The 6,040-nt window shown below is 31.1% G+C and overlaps 1 pseudogene; it reads left to right on the top strand.

Annotated features, from left to right (window-relative positions):
* Nucleotides 1-1,772: 1,772 nt before the first annotated feature.
* On the top strand, nt 1,773-3,935 carry LOC129310798 (multicopper oxidase LPR2-like; annotated as a pseudogene).
* The last annotated feature ends 2,105 nt before the right edge of the window (nt 3,936-6,040 follow it).

Here is a 6,040-nt window from a genome sequence, read left to right as displayed (position 1 = left end):
TGTGTTTTAGAGTTCTAACATGTATTAAAAGAGATTCATGAAAAAGTGCTTTTACTTAATTTCCTCATATACACATGCAATGTAATGAGTTTAAACAACTTGTTGAGGTCTTTAATGGCTATAATATTTCTTACATTATATATAAACCTCATTTAAGTGAGTAAGTAAGAGATTAACTAATTGCATTCATTGTTTTACCTACTACATTCATTATTACTTATTCTAAAATATTAGAAAAGGTTTTTCTATAACTGTTTGATTACTTACAAGGTTTGTAAGTGTTTGCAAAGTGAAATCAAGGCTAGTGTAGCCTTGTGTATGTATTGTGGTTGCAAGCACCCTTTGAAGCTTGTAATTTTAACAAAAACTCTCAATTGATTTTAAGGACATGATGTAGTCTAAATGATTGAGCTAAACTAGTATAAATCTTTTATGTCAATATTCTCATTCTCTAAACTTCATCTATTTTATAAAGCATATTATTCAAACTTTGTTTTGATACAAAACTCTATTTTTTATTTAGGAAAAGTTTTTAAAAATTTATAGAATACCCAATTTCCCCTACTCTTGGGTGACTAACCTACTTAACAAAGATCTTAATAAGGAGTAGGGAAAATTGAACCTTGTGTGGTGCATCACCACAACTTTAACGTGAAAGTAAAAAATTGATGTAAGAAATTATATCAAAATTAGTAATTAAAAAAATATGTGCATAACTATTCAACTTATTTAATAAAAAGCTCTATCATCTCATTCCTGTTGCTCAGTACCATATTAAGAAAATGATGAAAAGAATTATAAAAAAGGACCTAAAAATTAAAAATTTTATTTTAGTTACTTTCTATAATTTTTAAGTTATTTTTTGTGATTTTTTTGTCATTTTCTATAATTTTTTACAACACTACACCCATTTTAATATTTCATGCATGACATTGTACCATTTATCAATAGTTTTTTATATCTACTTACCCTAAGATAGAGTTTAAAGGGCAAAAAAATACCTTTAACATTTTTGAGTTAATTTTTTTTCCTTTAAAAATTCTCGTTTTGTTTTCCAATGTTGGTTTGTTTCTTTTTCCCTCTTCCTCTTGTCTTTATTTCTTCCTAAAAGGAAATTAAAATATACTAATGATGTGGCTTCCTTTGTGTTCATTTTTCAATCATGTAGCCAATGACAACTTATTCTTACCTACTAATTGAAAAAAGGGCAAAAACTCATATAATGGCCTTTAAAGTTTCACTACTTATACCCTTTACAAAGAGCAAAAGGTTAATTTTGTTTTAGTTTATTTCTTTAATTATTGTGGTAGTAGTATTATTTTATAGGGATCATTATATTGTTTTTGTTCAATTTTTTTCCACGTTGTTGAGTGTTCCATTTTGTATCATATTATAAATAATTAGTCATCAACAATGCATAGATTAATTAGTTTTATGTCATAGTGAAGTGGTAGCGTGGTGCACATTCTTGGCTTTTCTTAACATTTTTAATTAGGTTGTTCAATTTGAAAATGTTCGACTATAGCTATTACATACAATCATACTAAAATTAAATATCTAAAAAGAAAAGTCATTTCCATGTCTCTTTCTCACCTCTCTCCCCACACACGCACACACTTATATATCTCACAAAGTACAAATATGTTCACACACACACACACTCTCTTGTAACTTGGAACAACGTCTTTGAGCAACTTAGATAATTAAGAGGCATGGGTAGATTGTTAATATTGCTTCTGAAACTCACATACTTAGGTATTTTATTAGAAGCTATGTGTATCATCACTACCTTGTCAGCTACTTCCTTAAGAGATGACAAACTGGTAGAGCCATCTGAGTTGGAGATGTTTGTGGATGAGGTTCCTGATATGCCTAGAATCCTTGGCTATGAGCTCCTTCATGAGATCCCCAAACCTAAATCACTTCAGATTGGCATGTTTCAAAAGAATTGGGTATGTATTAATTTCCTTTTTTTTTTCTTCCCTTTCTATTAGGATTAGATAGAAGAGTTTTGGTGTCCTTATCATTATTGTTAAACTCATAAACTAATGACTCTTTGAGTTTATCATTTTTACATTTCTAAGTTATAAAATCATGTCAATACACTTATAAACTTGGATAGATGCAGACTTGATTAAACTTGTGAGTTTTACTTTCTAAGTTTACTATTTTTATCTTTATAGCTTACACAACTGTGTCAACTCACTTATAAACTTAGAATAAATACAAACTTGGTGAAACTCACTAAACTCATCAATTTCTGCTTATAATTTTGAATATTTTTGGTACGTAGTGCAGAAATTCCACAGAGATTTACCTCCAACACCAGTTTTTGCTTATGGTGTAGACCAACAAACTGCAACGGTCCCTGGTCCCACAATCGAAGCCCTCTATGGAGTTGACACCTACGTGATATGGCAAAATCACCTCCCATTAGATCACATCCTCCCATGGGACCCCACCATTCCCACAGCCATACCTCACTCAAAGAAGGGCATTCCTACAGTAGTTCATCGCCATGGCGGCATCCAAGAGCCTCAAAGTGATGGCAACCCAAATTCTTGGTTCACTATTGGATTCAATGAAACAGGACCCACTTGGACAAAGAAGACCTATCACTATCCTAACAATCAACAACCTGGAAACCTATGGTACCATGATCATGCCTTAGGGTTGACTAGAGTCAACATTCTTGCTGGCTTGTTTGGATTCTATATTATTCGCCAACCTCTAATTGAGGACCCTCTAGGGTTACCCCATGGTAATTCCTTTGATCGACCTTTAATTATATCTGATTTGAGCCTTCATATTAATGGTTCTTTATACATGAATTTCACTGGAAATAACCCCACCATACATCCACAATGGTGGCCATTTTACTTTGGTAATGTTATCACCGTGAACGGTAAAGTTTGGCCACGCATGACAGTACGACATCGTAAGTATAGATTTCGGATACTTAATGCAAGCATTGCTAGATTCTTTGATTCTTCTTCACTAATGGCTTGCAATTCACCCACGTGGCATCAGATTCTACATACATTGAAGAGCCAGTATTGACAAAGGAAGTTTTAGTGGGGCCTTCTGAGATCATAGATGTGATTGTTGATTTTTCTCAATCAAAGGATGACACTGTTATATTTGCCAATAATGCACAGATTCTCTTCCCATTTGGTGAGCCAGTGGGTCATTTTGATAGTCAAGTGATGAAATTCTTCATACAACCCGATCCAGAAGTTGATACATCACACATCCCAAAAAAGTTGATAAAATACCCTGATGTAGATTTATCCCATGTGTCGCAAACACGATACATCACATTGTTTAGGTATAAGATCAATGAGAAAGGATCACCAACTCACTTGTACTTAAATGCAAAACCTTTTACGTCACCAGTAACAGAAAATCCTAAGGTTGGATCAACAGAGGTTTGGTATGTGATTAATTTGACAGAGGCTAATCATCCCCTTCACATTCATTTAGGACTAGTTAAGGTGCTGGAACAAACAGAATTGGTGAATTTTGAGGTGTTTAATGAATGCATGGAGAAACACAATAATGTGACTGAGTGCCATATGGAGGAGCATGCACGTGGTAAGAAAATGGAGGTGCTAGCTCATGAGAGAGGGTGGAAAGTTGTGCACAAGATGAAACAAAATTTGTTACTAAGATTGCTGTGAAGTTTAGTTACATACACATAAATGCATCATATGAGTTTGATGCAACTGCAGAACCTGGTTACTTGTATCATTGTCATGTAAGTATTTATTGCTATTTAAATTTTTTTTGTATTTAAACTTTTTTTGTTTGAGTTTAATATTGAAATACTAAACAATTATAGACTTGTGACAAAAATTCTTTATAATTTGCAGATGTTGACCCATGAAGACAATGAGATGATAAGGCCCTTGAAATTGATAAAGGCAGGGTTATAAAGGAAAGCTTAAGTGAGAGGATGTAATAATGAATAATTTTGTGATAACTATTATAAGTCTTGTTTGTTATATGAAACTTAATAAAATAAATTTTCATTGTTTATAGTTAATAAAAAAGTGTGATTAGTTAAAATTTTTATATTGTATATTACGAGTGAGTGGGAGGATATAGTAATGAATAATTATATGATAACTATTATGAATTTTGTATGTTATATGAAACTTAATAAAATAAATTTGTAATGTCTATAGTTGATAAAAAAGTATGATTGGTTAAAATTTTTTATATTATACATTACTAGTGAGGTAGTAAGAGGATCTAAAATGCACTACTATCTATTGAGTAGTGTAGTGTGATAATTGTGTAATGTAATAATATTTATATACACGTGTGTGATCATGCATGTGTGTATGTGCATTTCGCTACTTTAGGACAATCACCCATTACACTTTGAATATAGGGTTAAAGTGTAAATTTATCTTAGATGCTTTCCACCAAGTGCAATTGGCATTCTTAACTTGTAAGATTTCCCAAGAAGGGGTGAATTAAAACAAATAATGCAAAAATTAAAGGATAAGTTGGGAATGATATCATCAATTAAAACTAAGAAAAGGGAAGAAAGGCTTTGTAGAAGTATTTTTCTTAGTTTAGTTTTAACCTCTTGAGCCTGTATCCAATCCCTAAGTTACACATGATATTTTTTCCATTTACTCTACCAAGGTTAAGCCAAGCACTTGGTTGCCTCAATGTAATTTCAAATTTCTACTCAAGTCTGTAATACTCCCTTTACAATGGTAAGAACAAATTCTCTTAAGCTCCTTGAGCTTAAGTTTCTTTATTTTAAACATGAAAAGCATATATGAACTGAGTAAGTTTAAGAATGAATACTAATGTTAACATTTCTCTCAAAGAGTAAGCTTACAATCAGTAAACCTCACAAACAATTAAAATTTCAGTAAGCAGTTGGTAAAGATTGAATGCATATGCTTAGGTAGTAATTTCTACTTATTCACTTTATAAATGAGTTGTATTTATAGTTGATGCTTGATAAAGATCCATTAGACTCTTTAATCTAGCCATTAGAGACTTCATTCTCTTTTCTTTTATGTTTCCTTAAGGTTGAGCCAATAAAATAGTGCTTTTTGGCATTTTTGCATGTTTTTGGCAACTTAAGAAAAATAATGAGTATATACATTAAATGCTCTAACACAAGGTGAAAAGGGTTGATATCGGTAGAGTAAAGATACAAGGGTATGAAGGTTTAATTAAAAAATTAGATAGGTGTTTGATTTTACCCTTGGTTGTGTTTAGAAGAAATTTGGATAGGTAAAGAGTGAACATGACACTTGGAAGTTGAAAAGATTGAGATTAGAGTGAGCTTCAAATTGCTCTAAATAAGATGTGAAATAGAGCTTAAAATATCACGGATATACTAGTATGAAGAGTTGCTACTGATATGAATATGAATAAATGAAGGATATACAGGTATATCTAGGTTATCCTAGTATGACTTTATTGAATACAAAGGTTGTTCTTCATTCGGTAGAAGTGAGATATAGAGGTAGGTCACAGAGATACTATTATGTATCAGAGATATCAGTATTAAGAATATATACTAGTGTGAGATGGATATATTGGTATGTTTAGGAACAACTATATTGACAATATTAAATTATAAACTTAAAATTTTCAAAAGACCAAAGATAATTCAAATAATTATCTCAAGTGGAAATAAATGAGGGATTAAGGATAAAAGAGAAGATGTCAAAGATTAAACATATAGACCAATTGCTCTTAATTATTTGTAAACACAAATTCAAATCTCTGCAAAATAAAAAACTTCTCGATTGTGTAATCAGTGTAATTATCAAAATAAGGGTTCAACATAACTTTGAATTGGCACAATATAACTTTAGAATTTTCAAAAATAGTAGAATGTCATTTGTAACACTCTAAAATTTTATACCGATTTGTTTTTGCAAAAATATAATTCAACATTTGAACGTCAACTATTAAATACATACCATGGAAAAGTTTCTATCATGGTAATAAAGAATAATACTTATTTTTGCATATCCTATCATGGTAAATAAATATTTATTAT

The sequence above is a fragment of the Prosopis cineraria genome, unplaced genomic scaffold, assembly GCF_029017545.1.
Source record: "Prosopis cineraria cultivar Desert tree isolate PC_DT_omini unplaced genomic scaffold, ASM2901754v1 PC5, whole genome shotgun sequence".
Classification (NCBI taxonomy): domain Eukaryota; kingdom Viridiplantae; phylum Streptophyta; class Magnoliopsida; order Fabales; family Fabaceae; genus Prosopis; species Prosopis cineraria.
The sequence above is the reverse complement of the archived record's forward strand: the minus strand, read 5'-3'. Positions and strand labels throughout refer to the sequence as shown.